We start from the raw sequence: 17,396 nt of genomic DNA on the forward strand, positions 1-17,396 counted from the left end.
AAATTTTATGCAACGCAATACCACTGGCGCTCGCACTGCAGGAAAGAAGAAGCGGAACCGACAAAGTAACTCCAAACTTTGCAATGGCGATTTATAGATGCGAACTTCTCTAATGGGCGAACCTCAGACAAGGGAGTAATATATGTTGTATTGTTTTAACGCTGGTGTCCCTACTATTTCCTTTTTTTGTATTCGTTTTTCCCAAAATGTAGCATTTTGTCCCGCGGGAAAGGTACACGCACCAGTGGACAATCGCGTTAGTCCTCTTCTATGAACTTAGCGCTCGTTACTGGAAAGTCACCGAAGAGTACTGCAAAAGCAAAAAAACGCGCTAATAACAACAATAATAATAACTGGTTTTGGGGGAAAGGAAATGGCACAGTATCTGTCTCATATATCATTGGGCACCTGACGAAAGGAAGAAAGAGGTGCCGTAGTGGAAGGCAACGTAATAATTTCGACCTCCTGGGGATCTCTAACGTACACTGACATCGCAAAGCACACGGCCGCCTTTGCGTTTTGTCTCCATAAGAACGCAGCCGCCGCGGTCGGGTTCGGACCCGGAAACTCCGGATCAGTAGCCGAGCGCCCTAACCACTGAGCCACCGCGGCGGGTAAATAACCGCTCAGGTTTATTTCTACGAAAATTATTTTATGAAAATTGTGTTTCTACGGAAATTATATTACGAAAATAATTTCCGTACAAAAAAAGGCGCTGAAATTTATCTCTGCGGAAATTATTTTCACAGGACAAAAAAATTAAGTCACCTTCTTTTCAACTGCTGTTTTTTTTTTCACCAGCTGTTCCGTCGGCAGCTCGAGCAGCACGTTCTTCTTGCGACCAGCAGCCACGTTCCTCGTGCGTTCCTCTCGCGCTCTGCCGCCGGTCTTTCTAGAGCTCCTGCAGCTATCCACGACGGCCCAGGTAAAGTAAGAGACCCTTTTTATTTCCACCTTTATCACGTACTTGGCAGTGGTCTCGGGTAACGAGTTCCTCTGGAGCAGCCAGACAGCTCTCTCTTCGGTGTGAGGCGTTGGTCATCGCGCGGTTCGAACCCGTTCTAGAGTCGCCTGTAGCGAGGCACTGGAGCCAGGTTTCCCGAGTGCGACGGTGGTCAGGAACCATCATACTGAACGGAGTGAGTACAACTGCAGTGGCCCTAGAGTGTTTTCGCAGCTTTCTGGGTAGTGTACACTCTGATCCAGCACTTCAACTAGGCTAATTTAAGCCTTTAGCGATCACTTTCAAACCACGTCACAGTGCACTACGCGGGAGAGTAAGCTTTCCTTGAAACCATGAGAGCATATCAGTGGTCATTAGTGCGGTGGTCTTCGAAGATAAAACACTCCATATTATTACTGCTACATCTTGTTATGATAGCTTGTTTGTACTGAAGTTCACTTCTAACGGCACGATTCTAAACAGTAAAAGTGAAATTTGTATCCTTTGAGGCCTGTGCTGCTCCATTGGCAAGGCTGTCGCAAACGTTCCATCGCCCAGCGCACCGATAATCTGGTCCCTGGCGGAGTCACCGCCGCCTGCCACGTGGCATTGAAGTGCATATATAAATATTAGTATCTCCTCTTTATATTCTTCTTTTTCGTGCACTAATCTGCGTCTTATTTGTGTTTTCCTGAGCTTTCATCTTGCTTTAAGTTATTTCTTCCAAAATTTTAGAATTAAGCTCCGACGCACTTCCGCACCTCCATGACGCCCCTGTTTGATCTAAGAGGTGGATTCTTTCCATCTGTTTCAAAATGTCTCCCGCCATTTTCTTGCTTTCTAAGCCCCAGCAGCAAATCCTGTTCATGCGGCCATGCGAGAGGTGGTTCTGTGCCACCTTACGATGCCTGACATCACCAGACAGAACTGCGACAAAAGCCAGCAACCCAACCTTGGGTACACCGGCAGGCTGCGAAACGCGCTGCCTGCTTTCCTCGCCACCGTGGCTCAACGCATCCACCGCCATCTCCAAGACCGACACGTCATGCTGCTCTGTCCCTTCTCACGACCCAGCACTGCCGACCCTACGACAAAGGTATGTGACACGTACGCACCGCCTTTCTGTTAATGCTGGCAAATAGAGCAAGCATTTCTGGAACATTGTTCTGGAGATTTCTGACGGCTGCTGCCTCGCGAAAAGTATTTCAAATGTGCTCGATAAAGAGGAATACAGTCCAACCCGAATTTATCGAACTCTAATGTAATCGCGAAATAGTTCGATATATCCGTAATTTCATGTACATAAACGGCGATAAGCTTACCTCTAACCTAGAAGCGTGAACAAATTGCGCCCGCGTTAGTGAGGCGCTTCTTGCACAATACGCCACCCGCCAGTAATCCGGTGTGCTTTATTCGTTACTTTTCTGAGATATCTGTTCTTAGGGCTGTGCCGCCTTGCCCCAACTCTCTCAGGATCGAAGCACCTTCGCACTGTGCTTTTTAACCCGTCGCCGACTATCATGCCTAGTTCTGTTAAAGTACACTCTAAATAGACTAATTGCTCATTAAAGTCAAGATGTAACCGGTTTCGGCAAAGCATTTCTCAGCCAAGCACGCTACGCGAGGGCCGCCACTGTGCTGAAATCAGGTTTGGTGTACCATATGACAGCGATCTCAGCAAGAAAATGAGTACAAAAGACAGAATGCCATCCTGAAGCAATCCTCACGCGTTCACTTCGTAACTCTGTTTCCCTGAGCTACCACAACTAGCCGTTGCACAAGGCCGCGCAGCGAATGCGCGCAAAAAAAAACCCTGAGTTCATCGAAACAGCAAGGAAAGACCACAAAAACTTCCTAGGAGAAGTTAATCACTGAGTGATATTTCCCGCGGCCTGTGGTGTCATTTGCAGACCTTGTAAGTGACACTCATTCAAAGGCTTCGATTCAACACTCCGGTTCAAACGCATTCAACACGCTCATATCTGTATTTCTTTTCTACACCCCAGCCCGAGCAAGAACCCATGGCCAGTCAGATCAAGGACAGCTGTCGAGGAGGTGGGACATCACCACAGAGGCTTCGAGACACTGAGAGGATGGTATCCGAGACGCCTTCCCTGCAGCTTGCAGTTAGCGCAGCAAGCCCGACACCGGCCCACCCTTTCCCGGCCGCCATTTATCAAAGCGGTCCAGCAAATATCGGTGAGCCCAGCTATGAGCCGCATTATAAGCTTCGTTTGGAAATATTGCCGACAACGCGTAACGCCGCGTGAAACAGCGCGGGCAGCCTGCTCAACTAGGATACGCATTTAGCGCCAGCACAAATAATTACCACCGCAAGATAAAATGTCAAATAACAACTATGTGCTATGTAACATGCTCTGTAAAGATGTTCGCTCGAAAAGCCTGAATAAAAAAAAAAGAGATTGGGCGAGTGCAAATGCCAGCTTGTCGATGTTACCATTAGAGTCTACCGAAAAAAATATCTGCATAAAGGTGACAAAACATGCGTATGTTTTTTTCTCTTGAGCGACACACTGCAAGAGCAAAAATTATCCCACCTGTTCAAAAATCCCTTCCTGTCATCGTTGTTTTTTTTTATGGCAGCAAATAGCTTCAAGCATTTTTTAGAAATCGAACGAAAAAAAATTCTAGAACACATCCGGCTATTTGATCGGCGATATTGCACAAGATAGTAATTTACAGTCCATAAGTGCCTTATCTATCATAGTGTAACCAGAGAAAACCGCGAGAGGGGGTGCGCATGAATCAAATATCTTTCCAGCTACTGTTAGTCGCACCACACATGCCCGTTTGTTGCCTGCAGACTTACCACTTCATTAGCCGCCACCATGACCTTTTGCGACATAGTATCTATTGTTGTGCACGCGATTTTTTTAGTTTTGGTTTTGAAGCGTCCAATGCTGTTTTTATGACGTGCGCTACGTCGGCTACATTTGAAATCCCTGCTGGACGGAATTGTACGCCTACTTTGTCTATAAAGGCGTATCATATTTCTAAAACAAGAAATAAACACAGATGTCGCAAAGTTCTATGGTGGCCGACGACGCTATCAAATGCTTAAGCTATCTGTTTTTCTTGTGCAGCGAAATTGTTGACTAAAGTACATTTAGGCTGAATTTTAGTTGTGAAAAATACATCACAGGATGAAGAGAAAAATTGGCCAGAAATGTATTTTTTGGAGAACAGGGCCTGAAATTCGATGGGCATGGAAATGTGTGGCGTGCGCTAATTTCTAAAGTCTTGAGCACTTCAAGTTACTTTTCCCATCTAGGAGTTTGAAATATCCGCATGCCAGTTCTTCAGATTTTCTATACTACAGAACAGAACTAGTGTCGGTAAGGTATAAATGACGGCTGCACCGCACAAGCATTAGCAGTTTTTTTTTTCGTTTTCGATCCCCTGTTTGGTTCTTCTGCATGCACACGATTTTACAAGCTTTTCTTACTCTCGAGGTAACCGACAAGTCTAGCATGCATTTGTCCCGTACAGGTTATTAAAATCTTTGTACATACAAATAAACAGACCGCAGGTCTTTGGAAACTTCCCGTCAACTTAAGCGCGTTCCCAAAGCTTTCAGCTCTCTGAGGGAAACTCCCCGTCAGCGGCGTTATCAAAGTCATGCAACCCTGCCGATTCCCGAAGTTCAGCAGAGCGTCGAATAATTGAGCTGTCAAAATGAGCCACATTTTTATTAAGCTTTCGCGTACGATCCTCTCCGCAATTAAAGAGCATAAGCTTTCAGGATATTAGCAACTGTGTTTCACCCTTATTTAACTCAATATTTATAAAGATGCGAAATACGCATTTGGCATGTTATTGTGTGTATTGTTTTACAAACTTCCAGACAGCCTTAGAAAAATTCTTTATTGCCGTTTTATTCCTGCTTTTACCACAGCAATCATCATTCTTGTAACTCCTCTAGTTGAAACTGCTCTAGTTTCATGGTCATGAAGCCTAAAATCAACTGCGAGCATACAGTCAATCACTGCTATCAATCGTATCAAGTGTCTGTGCTGTGTTATTTTAGTTAAGATGTAGTCTTTACATGTTGTTTGAAATGTTAGTTAGAATACCGGTGCTGTTTTAAAAAAAAATTATTTATTGGAGATCGCACAACTGCAATTTAGTCCAGGAGCGTCTTCTACTTCGCACGCTAGCTTGCTTCGACATTATCCTATTCGCAATTGCATTGGCTGAATCAGTTTTGTTTCTGACTGCAGATAAGGCCACTAAAGTTGCAGATATCATCACGAGGCATGAGAACTGGTTAGTTGCTTTGCCGCTTCCTGCAGCTTTTCTTCTAAACGTCTGCAACTGCAATGACACAAAGTGTAGCCTTCAGAATCGTCACGCACGTTTTGTATTCGTAAAATAATTTCAAGCGTGTGTTTGATCATTGTTTTCAGTTACAACCAACTGAAGTGGGCGCTATTACCAGCACTGTCCGCGGAATGTCCGTTTAGAAGTAAAAACTTTGCAGGAAGGTATTCGATGAAAAGGCATGAATGAACACCTGACAAGCAATATCGCGCAACAGTTTTCAAACTTTAGCATTTCTTGATTTGGGACCTTACCGCTTCGAAAGCTTCTTGAAAAAGCATCGCCACAAAGCAGTGTCGTCTTAATAGCGCCTATATAGCGCCGTTGCCACTTGCAAGAAACCATTTGATTTACTTAGAACCGCAGCAGTCGTGCAAGCATTACAGAACCAGACACTAGAAAACACATATGTAAATGTGCTGGATAGTATCTATTGTGGCTACACAGCCACGATAGCCTTGCGTAGAGAAAGTAATAAAATGCCAATAAGGGTGCGTGTCAGGCTTGGAGATATGATCTCTCCAGCACTATTCATCGCGCGTGTTTACATGAGGCATTCCGAGAACTGAGCAGAGTAGAACTTCGGATAAGAGTAATCTATATATCTTAAAAATTATCGTTTCTTTGATGACATTGTTTTGCTATGTAACTCAGGAGAACAATTTCAGAACATCATGGATGACCTAAAAAATAACCGATGGTTGGGCGCTTGTAACTTGCGTTTCTGTGCTCGCTTCTGGACCTCACGTTTATCGCGCTGCAATAAAATTTGTGAAAAACGGAGCAGCGATCACCAAGGTGTAATGTGACTTCATGCTTGTGGTTAGACGGCCGTCAGTCGAGCGTTGGCTGCCCCACTCTCTAAGCGGGACTTCTCTTTATGCATAAGCTGGTTTCCTTGGCATCAGCCGCAGGGACTGGCGCCACCACCTTTACCGCCTGGACACCGGAGAAGACCAGCCGCTGTCCTGACTCGCACACCGCACGCGCCGTGTCCACCAGGCGATCGCTCACGTACTCTTCGCACCGGCCGAAACTCTACACGGCACAACACGTGCTCGGCCAGCCACCACATCGGCCGGTGCATTCCTCAGCGTGCAGCCTTCTGTGCCCTCTGCAGACCACTCGAAGGCCTCGAAGCTTCTGGTACGGAAGCACTAAATCCGCATTTTCGGATGACAGATGGATACAGGGCCAGGAACTACACAAGCATAGTGACCGGACAGATTCAAAATTTACTATACCTCGGGAGATAAGGCGATACAGCCGGATATATGTATATAGGACTTGCGCTCTCTGTCAGCCGTTTTATTTCCTTAGCTTAGCTATCAGCATGTCTGCGGCAATGACGCTTCCCAAGATGGTTTTGATATCGGTAAAATATACGTTCTAAAGCGGCGGTCCATACATGACCTAGGTGTATACCTTACAGGACAGATCCATCGCACGGCGGTACAGGCTAATTGTATTCCCTTCAGCAATGAATTGAAACAATAAACCTGGGACGACATTGCGCTGCGCGAATGCTCGCACTTAGAACGCCTTCCATGAGTTGCACACAGCTAACTCGAATATTTTCAATATTCGTTGCGAAAAGCCTCCAGAGATTTGCACAAAGGCGTCACCAAGACGGCCCAGGCGGTGATAGCGAGCACCTCTTTAAGCTTGGCTTCGCACTTTTCTCAGCACTAATTTTGGACTAGGTCCTTATTGGCCAGCTGCGGACTACTGCTGCAGTACTGTGCACAAAAACCGGAAGTAAACTTATGTCAAATTATAAACTGTGCATCAGCTAAAAATTTAATTTTCATAAAGAAGCGCACCAAACTGGCCAGAGATAAAGTACTCATCATGTCCCTCTGCCTTTTTCATGCCAACAGTCTCCTTTTGAAATTTTTCATAATAACGCATCTTTAAACAGTGAGGCAGGAGGCCAGACTCCTGTTCCTTTCTCTGGCTCACTTTTGCGCGCTATTTTTTTTGCACGAAGTACAGCTTAAGGTAGAAACAGATTGTCTTGGAATCCGACTAAGGAGTTATAGAAGACAATAGCGCTGGCCATAAATTAACGAAAATTGATGACGTCACCGGGCTGATCTCGAAGTGAATGGGTTGCTGTCAAACACTCAACTTCAGAATTGGATCACTGACTCCAACTTTTTATACGCGTTGATTTCACTATGTGAGATACGGTGATGGCTACCGTTTGTAGCTACATACACGCTATAATATATCATCATGAGAGGGACTTCATATTTCGGGTAACTTTCAAGATCCCCGGTCCTGTTACTTTGACATCATGGCATGCAGGCGCAGGCAGCTGAGGCCGAAGGCGCGGCCGTCGAGCAGGCCCCGAAGTATCCCGAGGAGGAGCGTGGCGACAGCACCGACCCGCACGCCGACGCCCAGCTGTTCGCCGTCAACGACGGACGACACTACGTTTCCCAGCGGGCCGACTTCCGTTGGCAGGAAGTGCACGAACACTCCCGGGCTGATTGGCGTGGCTGGTGAGTGAACAGCACGCGCATGATTCGCGCATAAGTAAGCGTCGCACAAATCAAGTGTCCCTTTTTAAGAAAAATACGAGAAATCTATTGCGAGCGGCGGCTGCCTAAATGCGCACCTATATCTATGTGCATAGCTTTGCACGATGTATAGTCAACGCGAGCACGCACCATCAGCGTCAAATGGAACTCGAAATTAACGTGTAAAGCGCGAGTAGACAAGCAAGGACATCTTAGCCGGTGAAGAACAAATACAGGCCGGTTTCTTTAACATTTCTGGGGAGATGTCGATGCGCCTTCAAAGTCAAAATTTGTTGCTATAGCATTTTCTCGTTTTGATGTGCTCGTGTATCTATGCATCCTGTATGCTTTATAGTTTAACCCGATACGCACGATTTTTCTTTCATCTCATAAGCCTTCAGCCGGCACCACCTTGTGTGGTACAGCACCGTAAGCCCCGTGTTATCTCTTCCTTCTGTAAAACTATCACCATTTTCTTGAATGCCTCGCCGCAGCATTTTTTAACGCAACAGCGTTAAGGATGCCGTTCAGGAGAACCGGACACGGTTGTTGTCGCCACCGGTGTTTGCAGAAAAGCAAGTTGGGATAGAGTCGTGACGTCACCTATGGAGCTGTTTGTAAAACGAAAGTCGCAACATGGCTTACACCTCGTTAGGGCATGAAATATATGAAATAAATGAATTGTGGTGAAATGAAAATGGGCTACTTAGAACGGAATCGAATCCCTAGCCCTTGAGTCACACACGCTACCCCTACAGGCGACGCAGGCGCTCTAGTACTGCGTGGTTAAAGCAGGGCTTTATAGGCCTGTCAGGTGTCCTTTCACATAATACGGAAAGAGCGTCCGTGTCTGCGTGGTCAAGAAAGCCTCTGACGTGACTCATTAACGCTATCACGTCATATGTTTAAAGGCGCAGCTTATGTGTCCCCCAATTATTTTGTTGTCTTTCCGAGAGTTTTATCGATGTAGAAGAAGGCAGTGGATGCAGGTGACCCACCACTGATGGTAGGTCACCTCTTCGGCTATATAGCGGGGGGTTTATCCAGTTATGCCGACTTATGCCAAGCGTTTTATGTTCTAAGGGGGGGTAGGGAATATAAGGTTTTTTAGGCAGTGTTGCATGTGAAAAATATTATTCTCAAATTCTGCCATTTGATGAAGACAACTGAGTCAATTTGGGTCGCTGCGGGAGCCAAATAAATAGTCTGTGTGGGGTAAGGAGTAATTTGGTTTCGGTCCTACGAAGAGATCTGGATTGTTTTGGGGTAAAATATGTGTGTGGTGCAGGAAGCAGATAGTTGCTCTCGTTTGTGTTCGTGGCTTTCGTTTACCTGTTGATAGTACGACTCACCCACCACGGTGGCTCAGTGGTTACAGCACTCGGCTACTGAGCCAGAGTGGCCGGGATAAAACCCTACCGTGGCGGACGCGTTTCGATGGAAGCGAGACGCAAAACTCGCCCGTGTGCTATACGATGTCAATGCACGTTAAAGATCCCCTGCTTGTCTATATCATTATGAAGTCCTGCACCAAGGCACCTCTTTCTCTCCTTACACTTTCATTCCCACCTTCTTCCCTACACATCACGGCGTGATTGAGGTGTCTTCAGAGATGTGGTACAGTTCCTGCGCCATTTCCTTTACTCAAAAGCAGCTTGTCGTACCTAGGTGCCGAACCTTGTTTTGCCAGACAATGTTTAGTGTTTGTTTCAGTGCTATGGAGTTGCAGGTCTATTTATTGCTTTTTAATTGTCCGTAGCGGAAATCCCGCGGTGGTATTTATGTGGAGCCGGGAGTCCTCTTTTGTAACCATCGACTATCCGGTCGTAGTGGTAGGGGTTCTTTTGTCAACATCATCAGGATGACTGGAATAGAACGGAACACCTAAACGAAAGAGAATTGAACAAAAATATTAGCTGCTGCAGAAGAGTTGACACCCTTCGTTAACACTTTCAAAGTAATCCCACCGCGGCGCAAAAGTGAAAACTAACGGCACTAGCATGGAGCCTCGCTCAAGATTTTGTGGTTTTTGACGTTCTCGTGTATCTATGCATCCTGCTTTACAGTGTAACCGAATATGCACGATTTGTGTTCCTTTTTTCTTGAATCCTTCAACCGATTTCCCGTTACTTCGATAACTAACTGCGGCTTTCGTTTTTCGCGTTTCACAGAGTTTGACCGAAACTTTCAGATCACTTTTCATCAGTTAGTAGGAAGAAATTTACCTGTAAAAGAAAAGATCGGTTCTGTCAAACGAGAAATAAAGCTCTCCCACTCAACTAGAACTTAACTTTACGGAACTAAGCCTAGCATATATGGCCAGCTAAATGAGTCGTCTTCTTATTGCGACGGTCTGTGCGGGATAAGCGGTGCGTTTGGTGTCCGTCTCTTGTGTGGTGAGATGTGTGTGGTGGAGGGAGCAATTGCGTTTCTGTCGCATGCGTTAGTATTGAAAGGGGGTTTAATAGCTCAGGCACCACCAGAACCAGGAAGGCAGAACCAGGCGCAGAACGAGGCCTTCTAGGCGTCCGCGGTTATTCTAGAGCCCGGTAGCAGCACGCGCTCAGCGATAGCACTGACGCTACCTCGTTGTCACATCTTCGTCTTTACAATGGCCCCCGGGGATGAAAGGAGCCATCCTGGCAACTCAAGGCGTAGTGCAGATCACGGGGTCATGGTAAGGCTTGAGGCGACTGACATGCACCGTTTCACGGCCACGATGGCGAAGGTCAGAGGAGTCTGTCAGTGGTTCGACGACATAGTTCAAAGGGGAAGGTTGAGAAAGAACACTGTAAGGGCCTTGATATTTGGCTTGGTATTTGGACGACAGGCCAGGAGAGCCAGCAGGGATCCAGAGCGAGACAAGTGAGCCGGGGGAAAGGGGTACGTGAGTGTGACTACCGGAATCCCGACGCTCTTTTTGTCGATCTTGGTCAGCGGACGTGAGGGAACGGGCGAGCTGGCGGCATTCCTCGGCATACTTGGCAATTTCGGAAGCAGTTGCGCAGTCAGATGCATCAAGATGGTAGGGAAGAATGGTGTCAAGCATGCTTGTAGGTTCGCGGCCGTAAAGAAGAAAGAACGGAGAATAGCCTGTGGTGGACTGGACGGCGGTAATATATGCGTAGGTGACGAACGGAAGAACGAGGTCTCAGTTGGAATGGTCGGGACTGATATACATGGTGAGCTTGTCACCGAGTGTCCGGTTAAACCGTTTGGTGAGGCCGTTGGTCTGAGGATGGTACGCTGTGCAGGTTCGGTGAACGATGCGGCACTCTTGCAGAGGCGCCTGAACAACCTCGGATAAAAACACACGGCGGCGGTCGCTCAGAAGCTCACGAGGGGCGCCGTGGCGGAGAATGAGCTGGCGGAGAATGAAGAAGGCCACGTCTCGCGCTGTAGCCGCCGGAAGAGCCGCCGTTTCAGCATAGCGCGCGAGATGGTCTATGGCGACTATAACCCAACGGTGACCTGAAGGCGTAGAGGGCAGGGGCCCGTAAAGGTCGATGCCGACGCGATCAAAGGGACGGGCAGGGCAAGGTAATGGCTGCGATGGGCTAGAAAGGCGCTGTGACGGAGACTTGCGGCGTTGGCACGCAATGCATGAGTGAATGTACTTGCTTAAAAAGCTGTACATTCCACGCCAGTAGTACCGGTGCCGAAGTCGAGTGTAGGTTTTCAAAACACCAGCATGAGCAGTCTGGTGATCGGCATGGACAGAGGTGCAGACTTCTGCTCGAAGTTGGCGAGGGATGACGAGGAGCCATTTTCGACCGTCGGGCATGTAATTGCGACGATAGAGGAGACCGTCATGCAGAGTGAAGTGGCGGGCTTGTCGCCGAGGTTAGCGAGAGGCAGCTGCGTAGGGGGCCCAGACAGATGGTGCACGAGAGATGTAATCCAGGGGTCCTTGCGCTGTTCCACAAGCATGTTTACCGGGCGCAACGAGGACAGCTCGGAGTCAATGCTCGAGATGGTCGCAGTGTCGGAAAGCAGCGGAGACCGGGAGAGGGCGTCAGCGTCAGAGTGCTTACGGCCAGAGCGATAGACGACTCGAATGTCGTACTCCTGGAGGCGCAGAGCCCAGCGGCCAAGGCGACCCGATGGATCCTTCAACGATGACAGCCAGCACAAAGCGTGATGATCGGTGACTACGTCGAAGGGGTGGCCGTAGAGGTATGGTCAGAATTTGGTTATGGCCCACAAAATGGCCAAGCATTCATTTTCTGTGACGAAGTAATTGATCTCGGCCTTGGACAGCGTGCGGCTCGCATAGGCGACAACGTATTCTGGAAATCCAGGTATTCGCTGGGCGAGCACAGCACCAATGCCCACGCCGCTAGCATCCGTGTGTACTTCTGTCGGGACGTTAGGGTCGTAATGGCGAAGGATGGGAGGTGAAGTAAGGAGTCGACGTAGGGTAACAAAAGCTTCATCGCACTCAGAGGACCATGACGACAAGGAGTTCTGGCCTTGAAGCCGCGTCAAAGGCGAAATGATTGTAGCGAAATTTCGGATGAAGCGCCGAAAATAGGAACAGAGGCCAATGAAACTCCGCAGTTCTTTGAGAGTAGAGGACTTTGGAAAGCCGGCAACAGCGCGAAGCTTTGCCGGATCCGGAAGGATGCCCGCTTTGGATACGACATGGCCGAGTACGGTCAGTTGGCGAGTGCCGAAGTGGAATTTCTTCAAATTTAGTTGCAGGCCGGCGGCGGTTAGGCAGGTCAACTCTTGGCACAGACGAGTCAGATGTGTGGAGAAGTCGGCCGAGAAAACAACGATGTCGTCGAGGTAGCAATGACACGTCTTCCAGCGCAAGCCGCGCAAGACGTTATCCATCATGCGTTCGAATGTTGCGGGGGCATTGCAAAGACCAAATGGCATGACGTTAAATTCGTATAGTCCGTCGGGCGTGACGAAAGCAGTTTTTTCACGATCGCATTTGGACATGGGGATTTGCCAGTATCCAGAACGCAGATCAAGGGACGAAAAGCATTCCGCACCTTGCAGACAATCGAGGGCGTCATCGATGCGTGGTAGAGGATAAACGTCTTTCCTAGTTATTGTGTTTAGGCGGCGATAATCCACACAGAATCTTATGGAGCCATCTTTCTTTCGAACCAGCACGACCGGGGATGACCAAGGGCTGTGCGACGGCTGTATAATCCCACGCTCGAGCATGTCGTCCACTTGCTCGTTGAGGACTCGACGCTCTGTCGCTGACACGCGGTATGGGCGCTGTCGCAGAGGTGGATGGGAGCCGGTATCGATGGTATGGTGGACATGTGAAGAACGCCCGAGGGGAGACTGGCACGCGTAAAAGATGAACGAAATTGGTGTAACAGGTGGAACAGCTGGTCACGATAGGGAGAAGTGAGATCTTGATCGATGGCGCTATACAAAATGTCAGAGGGCGGTGGGAGCGACAGGAGAACAGGAGTAAGAGAGTCCAGCGATGGCGGGAGAGCAGTTTCTCGGTCGTCGTCAAGTTGCAGAAGTTCAGCCGGTTCGACGCACCCAAGGCATTCACCATGAATCAGGGTCACTGAAGATGAGAGAGGGTTGCTGACGAGCATGGCCGTCGTTCCGGAGGTCACCTTGAGGACAGCGAAGGGTTGCGGCATGTTCTTGCGGCGAAGAAACAACTACGAGGGGGTAAAGAGTACAGTTACAGCAGGTTGGTTGCGTGGTGAGGCGCACGAGAGGGATACAATGACAGAGGAATTTGCCGAGAGCTCGACATCGTGAGACAGGTGTACTTTGGCCGGATATTCAGGAGACGGTGCGGCCGGGTAGGCGTTGGGCAGGGCAGAGAAAGTAACATCGGCGCGGGCACAATCGACGACGGCGGAGTGCTCAGAAAGGAAGTCCCATCCTAGAATTACGTCATGGGAGCAAGAGGAGAGGATGAGGAATTGAATGACGTACAAGACGTCTTGAATAACGACTCGCGCGGTGCAGGTTGGGAGCGGCTCGACCTGTTCGGCGGTAGCAGTGCGAAGAGAAACCCCCGAAAATGGCGTCATGACTTTCTTCAGTTTTCGACAAAATTTCGCGTCCATAATTGAGACAGCAGCTCCGGTGTTCACGAGAGCACAGGATGCAACACCTTCGACAAAAACATCAATAACGTTTGTTGGTGAGAGCAGAGGCCATGTAGAGTTCCCAGGGGACGCAGCTCTTGCCTCGGGAACGGCGCTCATTAGTATTCCGCAGCGGAAGGGCTGGCCCGACGGCGCATAGGAGATAGGGAACGGCGCCGCGGAGAAGTGGAACGATGAGAGGTGGCAACATGGCGGTTGGTAGAGAAGGCAGGAGGCAATGGGTCCGCTTGCACGCGGGGAGGCTGTATGTAAGACCCATACGCAGATGGTGGCAGGACGTCAGCAGGCGAAGAAGGACGTCTGTGGCAGTAGCGGGCTACATGGCCGGCGAAGCCGCAGGCAAAGCAAATAGGCCTATTGTCGCGAGTACGCCACAAACGACCGTAGTGCGAGACTGCCGGCGTGAATCGAGGTGACGGTTGTGCCACCTGAGCCCGATACGAGAAATCAGGCGGGGGCGTCGAAGGTGGCGGCGCTTGAGTGGCGTCTTGAAAAGGGTTCAAGGGATGGGATGGTGGTCTGGCAAGAACGGCGGCGTACGTAAGAGGGGCAGCCACAGGTTGCTGGGGCAGGGGTGGCAGGGCCTCCGCGACTTGGGCTCGGATCGTCTGCTGAAGGGTGGAAGACAGCGCTGGCGGGGGGTTCCGAACTCCAGAGATGAGCGCTAGTTGGTGTGCGATCTCCTCTCCAATGAACTTCTGAATGTCATGCCTGAGCTGCTGCCCTCCTGCGGTCTCGACATCAGCGGACAGGACGTCGGCAGGCTGTACGGTGCGACGAGTGAGGACGCGTTGCTTGCGGAGCTCCTCGTAGCTCTGGCACAAGCTGATGACAGAGGCCACGGTGGCCGGCTGCTTGGCTAGAAGCATTTGGAACGCATCTTCATCGATACCCTTCATGATATTTTGAATCTTATCAGCCTCGGTCATATCGCTGTTCACGCGCTTGCAAAGATCCACCACGTCCTCAATATAACTAGTAAATGTCTCGCCAGGCTGCTGAGCCCGTTCGCGTAAGCGCTGTTCGGCGCGAAGTTTGAGCACGCCAGGACATCCAAATACCTCAATGAAGCTCGTCTTGAACGTGGACCATGTGGCGATATCGGCTTCGTGGTTACGGAACCAGAGGTTGGCGACATCAGCCAGGTAAAAGATGACGTTGTTTAGTTTCATGGCGTCGTCCTAGCGGTTGTGCGTGCTGACCCGCTCGTAGGAAGCCAGCCAGTCCTCGACGTCAGAGTCGCCGAGCCCACTGAAGACAGCCGGGTCCCGTTGTCGAGGTGTGCCGGAGCAGACAAGCGGAGCAGCCGGTGGCTGGGGAGCCAGGGAGGCGTTATTCGGCATTGCTGACGTTACAGTGCCGCTGCGGAGCTCCAGGACGGGATCAGGAGCAACCTCCACCACTTCAAAGGGGGTTTAATAGCTCAGGCACCACCAGAACCAGGAAGGCAGAACCAGGCGCAGAAGGAGCCCTTCTAGGCGTCCGCGGTTATTCTAGAGCCCGGCAGCAGCACGCGTTCAGCGATAGCACTGCCGCTACCTCGTTGTCACATCTTCATCTTTACAGTAGCGTTAGTTTTGCTGTTGCTTGTATAGCGCTACTTCATTCCTCGCTGCCAATCTCGGACACGCAATTGTGGGTGGCCAGTCATTAGCCAATGCCTCGGGCAGGCTGACGAACGAGCTCATTCCCCTGGATCGCCTTGAGACCTCGTGCCCATTAAATGGGGGTACTGACTTGGGAGATAATGCCGAGTTATTTCTGCTAAGTGCTGCACAGTTCTACGTCTATCCGGCGTTTTTGGGTGGTTCGGATTGTCACCCACGGCACATTAGCGCAGCCGGAGAGGATTTTCTTCACAGCCTATCTCTTCTGTTTTGTTCGTTTTGCATGCGCTGAATCAGTATATGGGATAATGGGGTGCAGAGCTGTGCGGTTTGTTAGGGAGGCTTGGTGTATGGCTTGGATAATGGCTTGTTTCCAGTGCGGTGCGTGCGGCTGGATTGCTGAAGGGACCAGCTGTATAGGTTTCAGGAATGTCGATGTCAGGTCATTAATCACAAAGGCATACGACCCGGTTTTGGAGCGTGCAGGGTCTGTGTATATGTGGATGTGTCCGGAGTGCGGTTTGTGCAAATGACGGCTTATGCTTGGAGTCTACCGAAGGGATTAGGTGGTTCATGTTCTTGAGGTTATTGGCTAATTTGATATTGGGCGGACGTGAGGGCCTAGTTTTTGCTCGATTAGGTGAGATGTTCTTGTTTCAGAATGCAACGACCGTGCTCAGTGTACAATAGGCAGGCTACCTGTTTGTCTCTGCCGCTTGATTAGTTCCGCTGTTGTGTGAGATAGTCTCGCGAAAAGGTCTTTTTGACCACGTACGCTTGCTAGCAGCGTGAATCAACGTGGACAAGTTTGAGTCCCGGTCCAAAATTTTTCGCTGTGAAACGAATGAAAGCTTTGCAAAGCTATTCTTCCTTTCTTGGGGGGCTATGAATCTTACGTGCATCTCAGACCTGTTTAGCTGGCTCTAGCGACAGTGCTTTGACAGATAAACTCAATTTGTGAAACAAATAAATCAAGTGCAGCAACTGCACAGAGTCTTTAGGTTACGAAACTTAGACACTGGACATAAAACATCTCATAACGCCTGCTTTATATGCTTTCTTCTTTCTGTTAAAGTATTCGTATAATTGATACTCGTTGCGACAAAGTCACTGTATTCATGCTACGCAGGCTTGGCTGCATCTGGACCAGCGACGTGCGCTCGTCGGTTTCGGGGGCGCTTCTTCACTAGGCGGCCGCTTCGGGGTGCGGGCCGCTGTGTTTCGATACAAGACCTTGCATGGCCAGCCGTACCCCAAGAAGTGGCCTCGCGCACCCGCGTCTCGTATGGAGGGAGCCTGTCGGACAGCGGCAGTTCAAGACGGCGCTCTCATTCTTGAATTTCCTCCTGTCCATCTCCGGGCGAACGAGCACACTCCACCTCTGGAGTAAGGAGATCATCTCCCCCATATCGCAACCACAGGTCGAAAGACCTGTGATCACTTTGATAAATATTATTATTAGCAAACTACGAAGCATCCAAATTTGTTATCAATACAATATTCTAATAGAAATTACACATAAACCTGGCAATGCAGAAAACCTCAACTGGCTTACTGCGCATCGCGGACCATTCGCCAATTGTGGCTGGCAAGATTATCAGCATGGGTTCGGCCACAGCCGCAAAGTAGGCGCGGCCCCTTGACTTGTACTACATCAAATTGGACCTTGGATCAGCCTCCTTTATCGTGCGTGCCCTGCCGTCGAGCATTCTTTGACTTTTGAAGTTGGTGCAGTTTTCAGCTGTATTCCTGTGCCTACTCTCTCCGCCAACCCAGCGGACGAAAAACTATGGCATGGATGGTGAATTCATAGCGTGTTTATTCTGCGGTAAACAGGCGTCACGTGTGCCTTGCCTCTCGCTCCTCCAAGTACATC

General features: G+C 49.4%; 1 pseudogene; it reads right to left on the bottom strand.

The window, feature by feature from the left end:
• Nucleotides 1-11,487: 11,487 nt before the first annotated feature.
• Nucleotides 11,488-15,256, bottom strand: LOC144124208 (uncharacterized; annotated as a pseudogene).
• Between the last annotated feature and the right edge of the window lie 2,140 nt (nt 15,257-17,396).

The sequence above is a fragment of the Amblyomma americanum genome, chromosome 3 (genome assembly GCF_052857255.1).
Source record: "Amblyomma americanum isolate KBUSLIRL-KWMA chromosome 3, ASM5285725v1, whole genome shotgun sequence".
Lineage (NCBI taxonomy): Eukaryota > Metazoa > Arthropoda > Arachnida > Ixodida > Ixodidae > Amblyomma > Amblyomma americanum.